The sequence below is a fragment of the Vicugna pacos genome, chromosome 15, assembly GCF_048564905.1.
Source record: "Vicugna pacos chromosome 15, VicPac4, whole genome shotgun sequence".
Taxonomy (NCBI): domain Eukaryota; kingdom Metazoa; phylum Chordata; class Mammalia; order Artiodactyla; family Camelidae; genus Vicugna; species Vicugna pacos.
Genome location: NC_133001.1, coordinates 36,092,130 through 36,113,861, shown reverse-complemented (window position 1 = coordinate 36,113,861; position 21,732 = coordinate 36,092,130). Strand labels below are relative to the sequence as shown.

At 41.4% G+C, this 21,732-nt stretch overlaps 1 long non-coding RNA gene across 1 annotated transcript in view; it reads left to right on the top strand.

Moving 5' to 3' along the window:
* LOC116283503 (uncharacterized) overlaps positions 1–5,577 on the top strand; it is a 173,981-nt gene extending 168,404 nt beyond the window's left edge. Inside the window, exon 4 of the long non-coding RNA XR_004193134.2 lies at positions 5,317–5,577. This is a non-coding gene — a long non-coding RNA (uncharacterized lncRNA). The remainder of the gene's footprint in view (positions 1–5,316) is intronic.
* Positions 5,578–21,732: the final 16,155 nt, after the last annotated feature.

Sequence of the window (21,732 nt, the reverse complement as noted above, 5' to 3'; positions counted from 1 at the left end):
AGGGTTAAAGGAAAGTGTCCATTAGCTTCCAGAATATGCTATTGGAAGCTCATCTCAGGATGGGATGGAAGTCACAGGAGTAACAACGCTTTTGATCCACTACCCATATGGCATCCTAGACAGGATTATGTAAATGACCTTTAAAAAGTATTTTGAAGCAGGCAGACCTGGAAACATTGATAGATTTCCAAATTTGAGTAGCTAATCAGATGAGAAGGAAATTAAGCTTTTCTCCATTAACTTAAACTAGAAGCTCCCTTTTCTAATTTTTTCTTGCACAGGAGTCCTTAAAGCTGACAGTTGCAATGCCGCTAGAAATGCCTCCAGTTGGAAAAGAAGGGGGAAAGAGAACAGCTGTAATATAAGTAGTCAATTTAAGTATATTGATCAGCTGCCTCTCTCAGGGTTTGGCTGAAGTAGACGTGAGGGGGTTAAGAAATTAGGTCAGGGGTTCCCACCAGGCAGTAGCACTTGAACCAACTGCAATGTATGTGTCCAAGGATTTATAAGAAATTAAACATGCTAATGAATCTGGGTATTGTTCTAGGGGAAATATGCAAAGTACTCCACACCTGTCTGCACCTATGAATAAGATGGAGGAACATCATTTTCAGTGTGATCTTGAGTTGTTAATGGACTGATCTGCTGGTCTAAATGGCAAATTGTTGAGAAACACTGGGCTATGGTTTTCAACTCCAGCTTTACATCAGAATCACTGCAGAGAAAGAGAGAGAAAAAAAAAACAGACAGACAGAGACAGTAGCAAAGCCTGTAACCTACCTCACACCAAAATCCCTGGGGTGGAGCTGGGGCATCAGTGCTTTTTACAAGCTCCCTAGGTGACGCTCACGTACAGCCAGGGCTGAAAACCACAGATCTAGATCCACCTCTTCTTCTTCAGTTTTATAGTTGCAAGTAGTGGAAAGTTATTCTTAATCTAGTTCAATTCAGCAAATGTTCATGCAATCCCAGCTATGAGTTGGACTCTGCCTATGAGCTTAGGGGCACAGAAGTGAGGGCATCACTTATGTAGAAAGAAGTAGGTTGGTTCTTCCCCAACCTGGCTTTTCTAAAAAATCCTATAGAAGACTCCATGATCTCCCATGGTAAGTCAGTATAGACTAACTACATGATCTGATTTATTTGCTGTTCAGTTGGAATTCTGTTAACTAGATGTGTGACAACTCTGGTGTTCTTTTGCTCACCAGGAGCTCTGATTCAGGGAGCAGGTATCATGTAGTTATAAGCATTGACTTCTAGAATCAGGCTGCTGGGTCAAGTTCCTGGCTCCTCTACTGATGAGTTATTTGACTAGGGTCAAATAATTTTCTTGATCTGTGCCTCAGTTTCCTCAGATTGGGTGATGATAGCTTTTTGGGTGTAGAGTTGTTTTGAAAGTATCTGTAAAGAACTTAACATCTTCAGGAAGAGAGCACAACGTACATGTCAGCCACGGGGACGATGGTTGCTTTCCTCTGAGCTTTTACTGAGCACTGTACTGACTCTAATGTGAGGGAACGCATCAGATTGCCAATCACTGTACATCTCTAACTTTCCATTCTGATAATTATCAAGGTGAGCTAGAAAAATAAGAGCCATGCGTTGTATTTTTTCTCTTCGTTGGAAGCAGCCAGTTAACTGGAGCGGCAGGGACTTTCTGATGCTCAGGTGGAACTGGGCTGGGGCTGGGCAGGCAGGGAAGGGTGACTCAGAGGGAGAAGCAGTGGATTCCATAACAGTAAAAGTGAACATCCTTTATTGACTTTAAAGAAATGTTTGGAGATAGACAACTCTAACAGAATGTAATTAGCATACGTGAAAACTGGCACAATACATTGTTATTTTTATCACTGTCCCCAGACTTTTGGGCCAACTTTTAAAAAATTATTATTTATAATTTTGCAACCAGGAAAGGAAATCTGGTAAAAAGATTAACAAGAATTGGATCATTTTGAGCAGAACTTGTTTGTTTGCTGATCCATTTTCAAATTGATATTGGAACCACACAATATGCAGCATATTCTTATCTCAAATAGTCCTCATCAATAATTAGTGATTAGTCATAATTCATACCTGCAGGATGAGACAATATAGTCTCAAGTGAGAAATCTTTTATGTGCTCTGTGTGTGTGTGTTTGTGTGTGTGTGTGTTTATGTGTGTAGGAGAAACTGAAATCTCTCTCACAGAATCCATGGAGTAGTAACTTTTAACCTTTTCTTTGCCTGGATATCTTTGATAATCTTGTGAAGTCATAGACCTTATTCCAAGAAAAATGGGTTTCTAGATGTATAGGCATGATTTTGCATGCGTCGATAGATGTTTCAAGTTACAACGAGCTATGAGGTTTTACCTACCAAAGTTGATGCTTCCCAGACTCAGATCTGCTTTAACAAGTGGGGAGCTGGACATTTACTAGATCAGAACCCACCTGCATGACTTCAGGACCTCCCTGCAGGTGTGAAGCAGGTGTGTACAGGCGCTGCTTCCTTGTAGTCACCACAGTAGACATGAGATGCTGATCTGAACCATCCTGCCTCCCCACCAAAAATAATTCATTGAAATTCTGTTAAATCGGAAGATACAGCCAGTCCATGACCATGTGCAGAGAACTGTAGGGATGAATTCCCTAGAAATCTAACTTCTGTATGTTTTAGATAACTTGGTGACCAGACTGCTGAAGCCAAATGTGAAGGTAGCGCAGGCAGCACTGGCTGCCTGATTTGTGGGGCCCAGTGCAAAATGAAAACAACAGGCCTCTTGTTCAAAAGGGGTTCAGGATTTTAAGATGGTGGGGGACCCTTCTGAACACAGGGTCCTGTGCAGTTACACAGGAGGGTGCCCCAGGAAGCTGGCTATGACCACAGAGACATGGAGACAGTGATGGGTCTCAGTAACTGATATAAAGCTGAAATTTGCTTCGAGGGAAAGAGAAGGTTGCTCTTGTTTTTGGAAGGATAGCAGTCAGGAAACAGAAAGAAGGGTGAGTGGAGCAGGGAGGGAATAGCTCAGTATTAGAGTGCATGCCTAGCATTCATGAGGTCCTGAGTTCAATCCCCAGTGCCTCCACATAAATAAATAAATAAACAAACAAACAAATCTAATTAGTCCCCTCCCCCTAAAAGAAAGAAGGGTGAATGGGAGAAAACTTTATAATTCTGCCTTTTCTTTCCCCCACATTTTTTCAGAGTTTGCCTGAAACTGGAAGGTCAGTGTGTGGTGGGGAGGGGCACAGCAGTTTTTACCTCCCCTGACTGCACAGCCCAGGTGAACAGAGGCTTGTCCGGGGCGGGGGGGGGCAATGATTTCCTGGTTGGGGGAGAGTTGATGGCAGCAGAACAGGTGGACAAGCTGGAGTCTCTCTGGGCCCTTCATTCCTTCCCAGTCCTCCTGCACTAGGCAATTACAGCAAAGGGTGGCGGCTCATTGCTGCTGAGTGTGATGCCCAGGGCACAGGTCCCCTAGGCTTAGGAGCAAGCAGGGAACGCGGGGAGGGGGCTGGAAAAAGTGAGCTCACTCTGCAGCACTAGACTTTCTCTGCCCCTGGGTAGATGTTTTCTACCACACCTCCATCTCCCCTCCCTGAAGAGTGGGGCTAGGGCCAAAGCGACTGCCCTAAAGGAGTTAAAGATATGCTCCCAAGGAAACAGATTAGATATTTGAGGAACATAAGCTCCAAATGAGAAAGAGAACTGAAATTAAAAGCGTTTCCAGAGGAAGCAGAGCTAATGAAACAGAATATGAATTTAAAATGGTCTTAATAAATACTCTCACGGAGAGATAAGGGAAGCTTTTGAAATCATAGGGCAGGAAAAAGAACTAATTTGAAATCTGGGGGATGAAAACATAACTGTTGAGATTAAAAAGAAAAAAGAAAACCCCAACTAGAGAGACAGCTGGAATCATAGAATGGGTACAACTGAAGTACAAACTAGTGAACCAGAAGGTTGGGTCACAAAACTTTCCTGGAAGAGACGGAACCCATGAAAAACGTTGAGAGCCATGAAACACAGAAATAAAAGTGTCAAAATCTATAAAATAGAATTTCCAGAAAGTGAGAAAGGAGCAAATAGAGAGGAGGACATGCAAACAAGAATTTCCCAGGATTAAAGAAAGATATAAAAACTCAAAATAAAAAGGCTTAACGGAGTGCTGAACAGGACAGATAAGAACACTAAAATCAATATCCAGACAGCTAATAGTTAAACTTAAGAGCATAAAGACAAAAAGAAAACTTTTTAAGATTCCAGAGAGTAAGAAAAGACCTGAGAAAGGGCTGGGTGGATGGTAGGGTTTTCAACAGCAACACTGGATAATGTCTTCAATATTTTAAAGACAGAGAACTTTGAACTTAGAATTTTATATCCAGATAAACTGCCATTTTGGTAAAGAATTTCTCTGCCTTACAAAATTTTAAAAAACCTTTCCTACTCAAAAATCCTCTTTGAAATATTCCCAAGGGAATGTGAAAAAGAAAGATAAATGAAAATAGGAAAGCATTTACAAAGAAGTTGATTAAGTTTGCAATATCTAAAAAAGCATGATTTTAAAAAAACTTTTATGATTTTAATAACAAAGAATTAACACTCTAGATGATACACTACCAAGGAAAGGGCAAAGAGGGTTTAAGGAAAAATGTGCTCAAGTTTTTGCCTTGTTTGGGAGACATGGATATTGATAAATTTAAAACACTGAGAGGGAAAGCTAAGCATAACAATGGGTTTTAAAAATTAGGACTAATCTTCAGAAGACAGAGTTCAAATGGCAGAGTAAAATCTTATCCAAACAAGGCTTTGCTCTGTGTCATGTTGGTTAAAACACAGACTTAGAGATAAAAACACTTGTGTTCAAACATTGATGTGCCACTAATCATCGTGTGACAGCAGGCAAATAACCTGTGTGAATCTCGGTTTCCTTCTGTAAAACAGAAATGACAGTGCCTACCAGGGAGCATTTAAGTGGAGATGAAATAGGATATTATTAATGTTGGGTTGAGCACAGGCCAAGGAATAGTAAATGCTCAATAAAAGGCAGCTGGTCCGGCCTCGGTTCACATTTCCAGTGCTGATCTAGCCCCGCCCTGTCCTTGACACCAAAGACACTGAATTTATTGCTGAGATCTTTTTCCCCTAAGACATCCGGGTTCCACCAATTAGAATGACTTCCTTTCAAGGTCCTTAATTAAAACATAGGACTACAGTGAGACTATTTCTGAAAGTTATTATGAGAATTAAGTAAATTAATACATATAAAATACTTAGGACCTAGTAAGTGCTTTAAATGTTAATTATTTTCATCATTTTTATGCTTGATCTTAGGTGGAAGCTTCCAGAACATATCATCTGCTCCTTAGAAATTCTCTCAATATGGTTATGCTAACAATGTAACCAATCTTAAAACATGTAGGGCACAACGGCAGTGAACCTCTCTAGAACGTTCGCCTAGTGTGGTCTCTCTGACATGGAAGTGATTCATCAAAGAAACAACTGCAAGGGCCACTTTTGTGAAGAAATATTCTTGGTCTTGAGCTTTGGCATGTGCTTCACTGGACATGAGAATAAAATAGCTTTAAGAATGATTATCACCAGCTGGTTATACTTACCAGTTCCAGGATGTCTGCCTTGCATAGCACACAATAGCATACTAGGATTCTCACCTTCCTTGTGTATGTTTACGTGGTGCTCTCCATGGATTCAAAGTGTTTCTGTTGACTCACTGTTAGCAAACATGGGCTTTGAGGACTTTTCCCAGGCACAGTGGACCCATACCTTCCCTCAGAAAGACACAGATCTAATAACCTAGCAGTTAAGGTGAGTGAGCTCCAGCTTGACCTAGTTTTATGCCCCAGTTCGCTGACATAGGCAAAGTTATTTAATGTTAACATACTTCTGTTTCCATCTACTGTGGCCTGACAGAACCTACCTCACAGTATTATTTTGAGAATTGAATGGGATTAGGCATGTGAAATGCCCAAGCAGAATAAAAGTTCAGTAATTGTTGGAGCTGATGACAGTAAGATGGTGACAGTCATAGTCACAAGGACAGGGTGTGATCTACAGATGTGGGGACAATTGTCCTCTATTGTCCCACCCATTCCTGCAAAGTTAAGAATAAGATATTGAAAATAAGCTTAACTATCTCAGTTAATGTCAATACACCAAATGCTTATGAGCCCTCGTGCTCCCCTGCTCTGCTGCGTTGCCTGTGGCCGATGCAACGTAAACGAGCCGATTTTGTCGGTCTTCTGAGAGATGTGAATGTCCTGTGGAAGATTCTATAATGTTTAAGACACAGGGGCACACTGCTCCTGCAATACAGCATGTTTGTTTCTTTTCCTCCTCTAATAATGGTTCACATGAGTAATTTCAATTTCACAGTCACAAATACCTGCTAAGAGGTTAGGACAGGTATTTTTTTCCTGCTTTCAGATGGGGTGAGATGCCTTATCCAAGGACGCAATACACAAGAAGAATGAAGGTCATGTTCCTTACGAGACTTGGAAAACACCTTTTTGCCACAATTCTCTGACAAAAGGTGGCTCCATGCCAGTTTTCATGTAAGATTTATTAAATTGTCGCAGAGAGCCATGCATATTCTAGCAGAAGATACTAATGACGAGTCTCAAGATGCATCCTTTGTAACCTTCAGGCAGTAATAGCCTAGAAACCAATGCCTGACATCAAGCTCCCTAGAAGATATGGAGACAGAGTAATGTGTCAGTAAAAGTGAAGTTACAGATTCATTTTGTCTGCTCTGTAACATGTTGTTGTATGGAAGTGACTCTGAATAGTGAAAAGGGTCCTCAATGTATTTGGCTGGAGGCAACCTTATGAAAATACTGAAGATAAAAAAGAACCAGCGTATGGAGAATAATGGGGGAACAGAAATACCTAGGCAATTACCAGGGCGTAAAATAACCAGTCACATCAGCCCAGAGGGCTTAGATGGAAAGATGTCTGGCACTCAGATAGGATGGCAGAGTGTTAACAAGCAGGCAGCGCTGGAAGGCGGAGCAGCTGGAGATATAATCTCATAAAGGAAAAGGGTCAATTAGGAAAACAGCTAACAGATTATTGAACGCCTATGATGTACCAGACTCTCTGATAATTATTTCCTAACTATTAACTCACTTTATTCTACAGAACCTTATGAGTCATTTTCAAATTTTATCATTATTTTATAGATGAGGAAACTGAGACCCAGAAGGGTCTTTGCAAAGTTGCACATCTCAGAAAGGAGAGTGCTGGAATTTGAGCCCAGGAGATCTGGTTCAAGGGTTGAGAGACAGTAAGTTATCATTCAAAGAAGGGGCACAGGCTGGAGAGAGGCCAGAGCCCTCGTGCTCCACTGCTCTGCTGCGTTGCCTGTGGCTGATGCAACATAAACGAGCCAATGTTGTCGGTCCTCTGAGAGAAGTGAATGTCCTGTGGAAGATTCTATAATATCTGAGACACAGGGGCACACAGCTCTGTTTTCAGTTCCCAGTAATGTTACCACATGTCCCAGTTTGTCCAGGACAGCCCTGGTTTATGCTGGCTGTCAACGTGTAATCAATAATAGTGCTTTTGAGAGTGTCCCACTTTGGAAGATAAAGTATATAATCACCCTCTGTGGACAGTCAGATGGTTAATCCCTGGACAAGGCTATACCCACTAGAAAGCTGAAATGCCGTGCTAATGATTTCTTACATACACAGGAGACAGATGGGTTCGAGGAGGACGTGTTCTGTAGGAGGAACAAGGAAGTCACACCCCTCACACCCAGGAAAAAATAAGATAGAAACACCAAACAGACAACAGCACAGTCCTCAAAGTCGACAGCATGATTAGGTTCCGTAAAAATTACTCCAAAGGGCATTTTCATCAAGCTTCTCAGAGCGAGGGTGAAAGATTTGATTTGTCTCTGATTTGCTCAGAGACAATCTGAGGTGAATTCCAATCACATCTGGGCAGTTTTAATATCTATCCATGCATTAGAACTCAGCCCTAAATATCAGAAATTGGGGGATGTCGAGTGGAGTTAATTTCCTAAAGTTTGTTCCAGTCTAGCTGCAGTGGACCTGAGTTCATTTTGCCAAAGTCCAATATGTTAACGCTCAGAGGGAGTTCGCATGTGGGGTTGATCATCACTAAATTGGTGTACAGCAGCTATTAAATTAAGAGCTGGTTATTAAATTACCTCTTGTGGAGGAGTTAGTTCTTTTATATTTACGTCTATCCTCTGTGTTTTGCCTTTTCATGCTTAAAACGACTACAAATACATACATGAAGAGGCGTCCTTTTCAATGTCAGTGAGCCGCATTCTAATTCATAAAGCTCCACCTTTCCTGGCCCATTCCCTGGGTGCCAGACCAGAGGAGGCAAGAAGCCACGGACTTCCTTATATAACTCACTAAGGTGAACATGGCAACAGTTCTCTGCCAGCACTTGAAAGATTTCTCACTCAGTGGTTGTAAGGTGCAGAGCTACTGAAATGTAAGAACTTTAGTCAGTAGATCCAGAAGTTTTGGCACATTCATTCTCCTTGCCGAGTAAAGTGGCCACGAGTTCTTACAGCCAGAGCAGGAAGCTGTGTCTTTGGGACCCTCGTGAGAAGACGAAGGGAGAGGGATGATGGGGTGGATCTGTGTTGTCCACACGTGAAACTTTTCCATAAGTGAGTCTCACTATGCGCTGAAAGTATGGTAAAGAATATACTCAGTAGTAAAATGTTGAGGTGGATCATAAAAATTGAGGTCCTATTATTAATACAGCAGAATGGGGCTTTGGGGGGGCTATATTGCAATGGAAAAACACCAACTCTTGATAAGCAATGGACAGGCTGGAATTTGTTCCTTTACAATGGCCAGGTAGGCAATTTCTTAGAAAGCTATAGAAATTTGGTCAAGTATCCCTATTTTTTTGGTCTCTTTCATCTCTCTCTCTCTTTTTTTTTTTCTTGTAGATAATCCCACTCAAAAATGAAAGGCAGGGTGGGAAGTATGCAGGAATCATTGGTCCATAGCTGTTGTGAAATCCAGCCTGGCACATAATCTTGCTTTTGTTCTTAGGACCCATTGTTACTTCCTAGGAGTCCTCCATGGCTCTTGCTTCCATCCATTGGGATCTCAGTCCAACCCTGAGTCATCCTCCCTCTTCGGTGAAAATGCTCAGTAGTTCTGAGTCTGTTACCTGCTCAAAGAAGTTTAGAGGTACATAAGCCTCTTTCATTTCTTATTGCACCTGTCCCTTTCAGTCCAACTTGATATTTTTGAAAAGCTTGTGGGTGTCTTATATACTAATTTATAATCCATTCTATTACACAAAAGCAATGTCCACAAATCTTAGAGATAAGCTCTTCTCTCCTCTATGAGGCTGTTGCAGGACAACAGCCCTCAAAATTATAGAAGCCCTACTGTTAACAGAGAGAGCCTACAGCCCTTTTAAACCAAAATGTGTTAAAGACTTAACCATAAGACCTACAGGTATGCCCTCAGGAAGCTTATAAGATCTGTAGCTCCTATAAAGGGCCTGTTTAGACATGACATATTTTTCTGAAGGTTTTCTTTTTGAAATATCATTGATACATAACATTATTAATTTCAGGTGTACAACATAATGATTCAATATTTGTATGTGTTGGCAAATCCTACTAATTCACTTTTGATTATGCTTTATTTCCCATCGAACTTTCTATTAGTAAAGTTGGTGCTGAGGTAAAAGGATTTTTGTGCTGTTAATGTACGCTGTGGTCTAGTCTCCAGAATACTTTAAGTAATTGATCCTATATTGACTTAAAATTGTGAACCAAAAAACTCTGGGAGCTTTCACTTGATCTGGGCTGTTTTCAAGCCTATTGCTTCTGCTACCATTTCCAGTAAAATTTTATCATTCCACCCCCCTCTTTTTTTTGCAGGTAATCTTTGTGACCACTTTGTAGGAGACCAGGTGCCTTTAGCTGAACTATTCTTGCAAATTAAATGCCTCCCTGTGGCTCCATGCAATCTGTCATTCCCTTCTTCTTCTCCGTCTTCAGAGGCATTTAGGTTCCCAGCTGCACATGGAACTGTGCTAGACTCTAGACAAACAATTTAGTGGAAATAAATCCTGCTCTCTGGGGACTTCATGTCTATTTTGATCAGGAGAACCTGATGACTATAACAAATAACCCCCAAATCTCAGTGGGTTAACACAGTAGAAGTTCATTTGTCATTTGTTTCACAGTCTAGCAGGGGTTGGCAGGGGCTGTGGTCCATGCAACCATTTAGGGACCCAGGCTCCATCTATCTAGTGCCACCTCCATCCGCCTAGGCTTCAGAGGCTTCTGCCTTCAGCCCCTAACTCCAGACACCAGAAAAAAGGAAGGACAGCATGGAGGGAGCACACAGGAGGTTTTAGAGGCCAGGTCCGGAATTGCAGTCTCATCTAACTATAATGGGCTGGAAAGTTTGGTCTCTCCATTTATCAGGGAGGAAAAGCCAAAAATGAAACAGGGTTTTGTGAACACACAGCTGTCTTTCCCATACCATCAGAGACATAGCCTTATCTTGAACAGCATGGTTATATAGCATTGCTTTTTTTTTTTTTGTATAGTGATTATTCCATTTGTAAAGTTGGTGCTGAAATCAAAGGATATTCATGCTCATAATATACACCATGGACTACTTTCAAGACTACTCACAATAATTATTCCTATATTGTTGCTGGTGGGCATATGGCATATCTGGGATTGGGGCAAGTACCGAGAGTATTTACAGGCTGGGTGATTGAAGTCAGACATTTATTTTGTCATGGCAGGTGATTAAGGAACGCAGGGCAATGTACGTGGATATTGCCTCTAGGCACTTGGAGGGTCTCTGCTTCCTGTCTGAAAGCTCCATCCAAATAGCTTAAAATTTGGTGATTATAAATTCTTTGATACAACTTTTTCTAGGATGTGGAGGTTTATTCCTCTCCTCTTGACCGTAGGCTGGGCTTAGGGACTTGTTTCTAAGGAATAAACTATTTAAAGGGGAAAAAACTAGTTTTCAATGGAGAAGTCTGGCAGATACCACCTTAATCAAGTGGCCAAGGTGTTAACATCATCAATGATGTCACATTGATTTCATGTACACTTGATATGATGTAATGAGAAGAGCACTTCACCTCTGTCTTATCCCCCAACCCTGAACCCGTTACCCCAATCTAACCATGAGAAAAGTCAGACAAAACTCAACTGAGGGACATTCTACAGAAATACCTGACCATTGCTCCTCAAAAGCGTCAAAGCTGGGAAAGATCAGGGAAGACAGAAATAGTCACAGATGGAAGAGATCAGGGAGACATGACGACTAATGTAACATGGGATCCTGGAAAACGAAAATGACACGAGTGAGTAGGCTGGGGAAATATGAATAAAACCTATGGTTTAGTAAATAGTAGTGTACCATGTTAATTTCTTAGATTTTTTTTGTTAATTTTTTTATTGAAGTACAGTTGATTTACAATGTGTTAGTTTCTGGTGTGCAGCAAAGTGATTCAGTTACATATTTTATATATATATATATATATATATATATATATACACACACACACACATATATACATATATATATTCTTTTTCAGATTCTTTTACTACAAGACATTGAATATGGTTCCCTGTGCTATACATTAGGTCCTTGTTATTTATCCATTTTATATAGAGTAGTGTGTATCTGTTAATCCCAAATTCCAAATTTATCCCTACCCCCTTCCCCTTTGATAACCATAGGTTTGTGTTCTATTTTTTAAATGTCTTAGTTTTCATAAATGTTCTATGGGTATGTAAAATGTTAACAATAGGAGAATCTCAGTGAAGGACATATGGAAGCTCTCTGTATTATTTTTGAAATTTTCTGTAAATATAAAATTATTTAATTATAATAGATAAAAATGAAACTAAGAAATGAGTTGATAACCTGAGAGGAGAAGCAAAGTTAACAGTGACAGAGACAGAATTTCAAGGGTAGGAAAGACATGTATTTTAATTTTATTTTTTATTGACGTACAGTTGATTTACAATGTTAGTTTCAAGTGTACAGCAAAACGATTCAGTTATACATATACATACAATATATTTTCATATTCTTTTCCATTATAGCTTATTACAAGAAACTGAATATGGTTCCCTGTGCTATACAGTAGGTCCTTGATGTTTATCTATTCTATATATAGTAGTTTGTATCTGCTAATCCCAACTCCTCATTTATCCCTCCTGCCCCCTTTCCCCTTTCATAACCATAATTTGTTTTCTGTGTCTGTGTGTTTGTTTCTGGTGTGTAAATAAAATTTGTATCTTTTTTTGGATTCTACAATAAGTGATATTGTATGATATTTGTCTTTCTCTGAGGAAAAACATTTTAGATCATCTCAATTTACAAACTCATTTGGAAGAGGAAAATAAGGCACAGAGAGGCAAATCAAATAGCCAAATATTTCAGAGGAAATAAACAATACTTGCCTCAAAATGAAGGGTTTATTACTCTTAATCTGATACTTCATGTCTATTTGTGAAGAGAGGGGAGAATTCTGGCATAGATGTAGTAATAACACAACAATAAATTTATTTAACATATCCCAGGATTGTTCATCTTAGTTTTCCTGATTAATTCCTAATTCACTATCTACAATCCTCGCCATACACTACACACACACACACACACACACACACCCTACCCTTTCCTCCTCAACATGCTACCCACAATCCTACAAGGCAAATTTTATTATTCCTGGTTTGTAGATGAGTAAAATGAGACCCAGTAAATTAAGCAACTTGCAAGTTTCATGGCCAACAATTGGCAAAGCCTGAATTGAAACCTCCATCAATCTAATACCAAGGCTCAAGCTCTTTCCACTGTACTCTGGGGCTTTCTTCCCTGAGAAGAGGAGTGGGAAAGCCCCTGGGAGAGATGAGAGAAGGAAGATCTGGAAGCATTCAGCTGGGTGAGTGGCAAGAGTTTATTGTAAAATATTTCTTAGGGCACCAGAATTGTAATTTATGTCCTTAAATTTCTGGAGAGCTGCAGTTTTTAAGTGAGTGAGTGAGTCTGGGGTAAAATGGGCTGGTTGTCTGTAGCGTTAGGGTCTGTCCTTTGGAAAAAAGATTTAAATTGTTTATTTTATTCCCTTGAGTAACTTTTTGCATGACCAAAATAATTAGTGAAGTGGGATGTTAATCTGGTGGGAACATGGTACTCTGTCTTGCTTCAACCCCAAATGCAGAGAATAATAACGTCGACCATTTACTGTACCCTTCTCCCATGCCTAGTGCTAGAACATGTTACATTTATCATTTCTATTTCACACAACTTTGGAAAGGAAATATATCTCCATTATCCCAAAAAAGAGACTGAAGACTTTTACCTGTCCCATACCTCCCAGATCAGATATAAAACTAATGCAATTTTTAAGAATTCGTTACTATGGAAACATGTTTATATTAAACAGCACTGCCAAAGGCAGCCATGTCTCTTCTAATGGATTTCTGTCACCTATCCAATTCATACATGTGTGTAGCCATTTCCAGGTATCATGTACCAAAATGCCTATTAAGTTAGAGACGTTTTCAACAGTCCATTTAGTGGCTGGAAACCTAGTAGAAATATAAAGAAGGAACTGGGCTGCAGTTCAGCTTGTGGAATTCTTCCCCCTTCCCTTCTCCGCTCCTTTCCCTCTCGGTGCTGAGACTGCGGTTTCTTGGTCCTCTTGGTGTCCCTGGGAGTCCACTTTGATCCACCTGGTGGTCCCTGGTGATTATGAAGAAGCCTCACAGAGTCCCACTGAGGCAACAGCCCTTTCACCTCCTAGTGACGGCCTTCACAACACCTAAGTGGACTCAGGTCTTTGGCCCGTCAGCATTGAGTATGGCCCGGAGACGTTATCTTTGTCTTCTCCTCACCAACCAGGATTCTGTCAGTTACTGGTGCGGCTGAACAGGGATGATAGCTGATCTCCACACTCTTCCTCCCAGGCCTGTGCAGTTAAGAGCAGCTCTGGATCCACAACTCTTGTGGTCTCATTTATGCCTACAAATGCTTCTCTCTTTGATAGTGTGTTAGCTGACAGGGTTTCACATGTGACAGTGATGATGGTGATGATGATTTGCATGATGCTCTAGTGAGACACATATATTCTATTCGTTAGAGTTATTTAGCAAAAAGCAAGCAACAGTGAAGGAAAAGGTAACAGCTGCTCCCACTTAGTGACTAACATTCTTCTCCAATCCCGCTGTGTGGCTCATGCTTATAAATATTTTTAAAAAATATGGTATGACCAAGTATAATCAACTGACACTTATTCAGCTTCTACTGAGGACCCATCATGCTGAGTGTTAGGGAAATGAATTAGGCACAGTTCTTGTCCTCTTTAAGAGCAAGAAACAGGTAAACAGAGAAGTTATCTTTCAAAAGAAGTTCATACAATCTACAGAAAAGGGAGTAATTAACCAGAGACACCAGAATTTGAAGATTGGATAAGATTTCACTTGGAAGAAGGGCAGTTGTATAATGAAGTACATTATATTTGCAAAAAGTACAGTGTGGGTGGAGGCATAGTGGTGAACCAACAGGGGATGTTCAGGGAACTCTAGAGATTAGCTTCTTTTAATTGCTAGAGGGACAAGGGCCAGAGTGAGGGTGGAGATGCGGTAGGAAGTGTTGAAGAGGCAGCCAGAGAGTAGATGGTGAGGAAACAACCAGAAGTCCTGAAGAACCCAGCACGATGTCAGGCACTGTGTCATGCACTATGTGGGATACAAAAAACCTCTTAGATTGTTTGCTGCTCTTAAAGCGTTTATGGTCAAACTGAGAAGAGAACCCAACATACATGAAGCAGTGAAAATACAATTAAGAAGTCAATGATGTGATTGACTCTAAGTGCAGTAGGAACTCAAAGAAGGTACAGAAATCAATACAGTCTGGAATAATCAAAGAATTAAAGAGAAGGTTGAATTTGAGCTGCCCCTTAAAGAATGGGTAAGCTTAGCTCAATAGGTCTTAACCAACCAGTACTACCCCCTAGTGGACATTTAGAGAGGTGTAGGTTTATTTTTGAAGGTAACAATGGAGAGGTGGGAGGGTCACATAAGGCACTGCCTTGCAGTGCACAGAAGAGACCTACTCAACGAAGAACTGTCCCTCGCAAAAGTCTCCCATTCAGAAGCCCTAACTGGATAAGCAGGGGACAGAGAGAATAGATTACAGAAGGTGAGAACAAAACAAATATAAGAATTACAGGGATGTATCGCTCTTGGTCATTTACAGGATTTAATTATTTAGAAATAGACCCTACTCTATTTTTAAATTAATTAGCTTTTGCAAATTATTTCACAAATTATATGGCTAAATCGGCCTTTTTACAGGATTGCAATTCTTAAGGATTAGACAGAGAACATAAATAGTAAATCGGGAATTTAAGCAGCACTGTTCCCTGCAATGCTGCAAGGTTCGGGATGCGTGCCGCTCTGCACTGTGGCTGCTTATCCCCTCAACAAGCAGTATGTGCCCATTCTCCTGCTTCTGACCATCCCCCAGGGGGTGAATCAAACCATCTCAGCTCAAGTGCTTCTGTCATTCTTCTTACATTATGGCTTCTGCCTGCCCTTGGCTTCTGTTTGCTGCCGTGTCTCAGATTCTTCCTCCATCGCTAACTGCCATGTCTCTACATCTCACTTTCAAAGTTCCCAAGATTGAGTGTCTGATCAGTTTGTCTCAAGGCTCCTTCCCTGATAGGTAAACCCTTACTTTCAGCCCTCATGGACTTGTGGGTCACTGGGTGACTTGGACTTTGCTTGCTCTATAGCCTTGAGTCTGGTTGTCCCCCATTAGTTGGCTGTGAAGGAATAATGTGATCATGAGCCCAGAGCAGGGGAGCTCCTGCAAGAGGAACCAGGCCACAGCCTCCATGACAAATGCAGTGGCTTTTCAACAATGACTCTGGCTACACTGAAATAAGGAGGTTCAGTTAAGGCAGAACTACAGAGTCTGCTACTCATAGTAGCAGTTAAAAAAAAAAAGCCAACTTTGATGAGCACACAGTATGGAATAAACTGTTCACCATTTAGAACTCTTCCTAAAGTGCATATATATTGTGGTCATTTTCAAATTTAGGTGACACTCTTCAACTGTAAAGGCCTACTGTCACTTCAAAGTCAGCAACTACAAAATTTAGCTCACAGATTTCTCCCAGCACTAAGTTACCCTCCAAACTTCTCTTTTTCCAACTGTTATATTAGAAATTTTATAGGGAGTGTAGAACTAATCGCTAAGGGAATAGATCATGGCTGGGAATTACAAATATTCTAGGCTCCACTTACTAGAATGCCCCAGGGTCAAGACTGATGGAGAGAAATATCTTAATAACCACATAAAACAAAATTTATAACCTGATGGCCTGCCAGCCAAATTGGGCCAAGAAATATTTTTCATTTTGATGAGCACTGTGAATTATAAGCATTTGAACCAGCATGTATATGAATAGGGCGTGTGAGGTAGGATTTCAGCAGTCTCCACCAATCCAGAAAGGTCTAGCTCAAAAGAAGCCATAGACGGGGACCAGTTTGCAGGAGATGAAGGGCAGGTGTAACACTAGACAAGGCTGGGGTGATGAGGTCAGGTAGGTGACGTTTTGTTTGGCCTATAATTTTAAGTGCTCACGCTTTCCTTCCTTTAAGGCGATCATGCTCGCCAGCCACTGTCTGATACCTACATCACACAGCTGTCTCTTTCACCTTCATATCGGACTAGTCTAGTGGGAAAAATAAATGTGCACTTAAGAGTCTAATTTAAATACACACTATCGGCAGCACCATACTGAAAACCCTAATAAGCATCTTATGAATGCCCAAGAGCGTCCCTGCCCATGTTTGGAGTGACACATTTTGGCTTGGCTGGTGACAATTAGGATCAGACCCAGGACACTGGAGAATATGCACTGAATCCCATATGGCCTCATGTGTGGGCAGATTGTCCTCTGGGTGCCTGAAACTCAATGAAAAAGCTCTGGGTAGGAATTAGATGAAAATGATGGAGAATGCAAATTAGCACACTATGGATGGATCTGCATCATGTATGGCCACATTATGGGTTGGATTCAACTGTCAGATGGTTATGTATTATTCATGATCAAATTCAGGGTAAAGATACCAGATGGCAAAGGCATATTCATGGTCAGATCATAGTTGTTAGATTAATTATAAATCTACATAAGAATTGGATAATAACAATTTAGACCACTCTCTAAAGGATACTCTGAAGGTCATCTAATCAAAAGTATTTTTAAAATCAGGTGCATCGGTTATTAGGTGACATTAAATATTTTATGTTGCCATAACTTATTTTCCAAAAAGACTCTCCAGTTACATAAAACTTTTGTCAGATTTCAGTAACCTGTGGCTTTGGTCTTAATGTTTGATAGAGGGGGTGGTAACAATGCCATTTCTGTAAAGGACTGTAGATGGCTGACATTACTCAGAGTGTCAAGGGACCAGCAAAACTCTGTTAGACAATAAAAATGTTTTTGTCGCATGGTTACAACTCATCATGTACCAAAAGGTGCTCTGAATTCAAGTTCTACCTGAGTGTCAGCAGCATCTATGCGGGCTGGACATTTTCTGTTTGCCCCTCTGGATTCCCCCTCTCTCCTTCCCCACTCTGCTTTGTGCTTGGCGAGGCTGACCTGCAAGGGTTGCATCAGTGAGCTCTCCTGTTCTCTGGACTCCAGCTGGTTGTCATCAGAAGGGTGTCTGTGGGAGACGGGGTGGGGCAGAGAGAGTATTCCCTTGGGTCCTGCCCCGTGTTATCCCCTCGGGCTGGCTCCCTCCATTGCTCCTGTCAGGGGTCCTCCCCACATGCCTTTCTCTCTGGGTTCTGGAAACTTCGAGAATGGTTGTGGTTTTCTGTTGTTACCAGCCCGGGGGTTGTTCTACATTGTCCTTTGTGGTTTCTCTACATCCTGCCCACACCTTTGTAAATAGGTCTTTTATTAAGTTCTCCTTACATCCCCATTTTGAGCATGCCATCTGTTACCTTTTTGGATCCAGACCAAAATACAGTTGACCCTGGCACAACACAGGTTTGAACTGCTCGGATCCACTTATATGAGGATGTTTTTTTCAATGGTAAGTTCTACAGTACTTCATGCTCTATGGTTGGTCAAATGATGTGGAACTGTGTATATGAAGGACTGACTGTAAATTGTACACAGGATTTTGACAGTGCGGAGGGTTGCTGCCCCTAACCTCCAGGTTGTTCAAGGGTAAACTTATACCCGAGCCCAGAATCATAGACTCAAAGAATATTTTAGTGCAGTGGTACATGAACATGATCTATTCAATCTTTCTCACTTTATTCATGAAGACACTGAGGTAGAGGATATCCAGGGATTTGTCCAAAGTCATCAGCTACTGTGTGACAGACTGAGGACCAAAACCCAGATCTTCTGGATCTCTTTAGTGCATTTACTGCAACAGAATCCTCTGCAGAAGTTCTTGGGCATCACAGTAGCTGGTCATGGAAGGCGTCTGTCCAGGACAGTTAGCCCCAAGGGGTTGGCCAGCAGGGAGATTTTCTACCTATGGCAGCTTCTCCTCTAAATGTTATCAGAAGCTCCAGGGAGGGACTCAGTAAGAAGGCCAATGGTGTTGAAAATCCAGAGACCCATAGAGTATTTTAGGGAGTAGTTTCCAAAGATCCTAGCTAAACCTGGCTCCCATAATTGTGCCCCTGTCTGTAGGGATGATAAAGGGGGAATTGCATCCAGGGAAGCCTTTAGCGCTCAGTGCCCAGGTGTCCTCCATAGACAGGTGACGGGGATGGGCAGGGGAATGGTTGCAGTTAGGTGAGACAGGTATCACTACCCAGGCATGAGAGAACAGAGGCAAGGGTAAAATAATTACCATAAATTAGATGCCTAAGTGCCAGGAATTGCACTGGGGGTTTTCTATCCATTATTTTATATAACCCTAATCACAGCCCTGATCTCACAGATGACAACATTCATGCAAAAGAAGCTGAAGTGTAGTAAGTGGGAAACAAGCCCCAGAGGGGAAAGGGAATTCAAGACACACTGAAAAAAGAGCTACAGTGATAGCAAAGATCATCAAGCATTTGTTATTGCCCCTCACTGAGTCAGCTGCTGGGGATGAACGGGAAACAAGGGTCCAGAAAGAAGCACCAGGAACTAGAAAGACCTAGTTGTCGCCATAGTGTGTGTACCCTTTGGGCTGTGGGGCTGTGGGCGGATGACTAGGATTTAGTCTGAAAAGTGTTATGATTGGGAAGGACAGGGTTCCATGGGGACTCAGAGGAGGGGCAAGCATCACAGGCTGGGGACAGAACAGGGCAATGAAGGCTTCACAGAGGAAGTGACCCCTGAGTGAGAACTGAAGGATGAATAGGCATCAGCAGATGAAGTGGGAAGGAAATGTGGTGCAAGTAGAATGAATCACATATGCAAAGCCTGCTATTAAGAGAACCTGCACAGAAGTTTGTTGGAGTTGATCATAGACGTTGGACGGATGTGGAAGGGGACAAGGCTGAAAAGCTAAGTCAAGCACATTATTAGTTGAGCTTGGAGATCATGTCAAGGAATTTGGAATTTTTTTTTTAACTCTCTGAGAATTAGAGAGACGCTGAGGATTTTCAACAGGGAGATGACATGACCTGATTTCAGAGGTCCTTGGACCAAGATTGCTCTCTGCTCTGGTTTTGTTGGGCGGATGAAAGATGGAATTTGGTCTAGGATGGATCTGTACAGTGGCCCGCATGAGGTGGAGCTGATGGGAGCCAACAGGTGTTAATTATCCCTGACTGGGAGCCGGGCCCTCCAGGGACCTCAGTAGGTCTGTGTCACCGACAGCGCTTGGCTGTGTATGTGTCTGTTTACACTCTCTGCCCAACTCCAAGTCATTTGTATTCACTTTTTCATCTTGCTTCCTTGAGAGTTTTGTCCTCTTTTAATAAAGGACCCAAGATGTTGTTCAACAGAGGTGGTGAATTATTTTCGCTGTATGAAGTGTAAGTAGCTGGCTTTTTTTTAAAAAACTAATCTCTGTGATGTGTTTGCCCTTCCTTTTCCTCCTCAATACGTGCCAGCCCTGAGCTGGGACAATGGCTCAGGATACTCAGCTGCCTTGGATGGCTTTGGAAATATTGACTGTGAGTTTGGATCTGGCCCTGTGATGCAATCTGGCCTCGCTGAACTCTGGGACCATAGTATTCGGAGGGATTTCCAGGCAGGAGGAAGGCAGGAAAGATTCTCTTGTAAAATATGAATGAACACAGAACTCAGGCCTTAGCTATATCTGTATGTACATTAAAATGTCTAGAGAAGCTGCTTAAAATATGCATACTGAATAAAAGAGTGAAGTGCTTGCCTATTTCTTATAACTGAAACAAAATGTTCATGAAATGATGGTTACCCTTATATGTGCATTTTCTCCATTCATCTCCTCTCCTCTTCTTTTCCATTTCACTCCATTTAAAAAGAATATGCCAGGAGAGGGTATAGCTCAAGTGGTGTTTAGCATGCACGAGGTTCTGGGTTCAACCCCCTAGGGCCTCCTCTAAAAATAAAGCAAACGTAATTACCACCACCACCACCCCTCCCCGTCCCCACCGAAAATAATATGCTGCTTACAAACCACTAAAATGATTTCAGAACTCACTAATGATTGGGTTTTAACCTGCAGTTTGGGAAACACTGTTGCAGAGAATTTAACCAAAATGTATTTTTCCTAAGCACCCCACTATGGCAAAGAAACTATTTCTACCTGAACTATGGAGTTACTAAGTCCTACCTAATTGTTGGGGTGCCTGAAGATTGGTGAAGATTTCCACAGCAGCTTTTGCCTCGTTGGAAGAGTAGCAATATAATTTTTTTTCAAGCCCTATCTTTATGTGGTTATGAGATGGTAAACTTTTGAATCCCACTGTAGTCAGGAGGATGTTTAGTAGTGTTTGATAGCTGTCTACTGGTTCCTTCCCGTGAGAAATCTATTTTCAGTTCACACTTTAATCAAAGAGTTATTCCTCTGACTAAAACAAATGATACAGTGGCCGTACTGCTGATCACTAACTCTGGAACAGCTGACTAGAATGCAGAATGCTGAGATCAGAGTGAGGAAGCTGCAGGGTTAGGCACGTAGGAGAAGCTGCCATTCCTGTGTTCTCCAGTAGTTAGAAGCATGAGTTTTAAAGATTCTATACAATTTTTTTTATTTCAATATAAAAAAGACTCTATTGAAGGGAGCATTCCACTCAGCATTGTTGTTAATTGCACCTTAGACCTGAAAATAAGTGAATGAGTAGAGAGACTTTTCCATGTGCCATGATGAAAATACAAAAACCTTTTTAGTCCCAGCCACTGTGGAATAAAACCATGGGAAGAGGATTGGAACAATAAAGGTAAGAAGATAAACCTAGATGGAGCAGACCAAGACAAAGACATCTTCTCTGAACCTTCTGGACTAAGAGGTTTCCTCCAGTTCCTTAGTGAAGGAAGAATTAGAAATTGATGTGAGAACTTCAATGGAGGTGTTGATTATGTGCAATTATACTTTCAATAAATGAGCAGTCGACGCCACATGTATCTCCTTTCACACTGTGGACTCAGCCCTTCTCCCAAATCAGTTGCATGGCCTTAATAAATCCTAAGGCTGTGACCCAAATTAAAACAGACAAACCTATTCTCAACTGGTCCTGTCCTGTCCTACATGAGTGTAGTTTTAGCTCTGCATTCAGC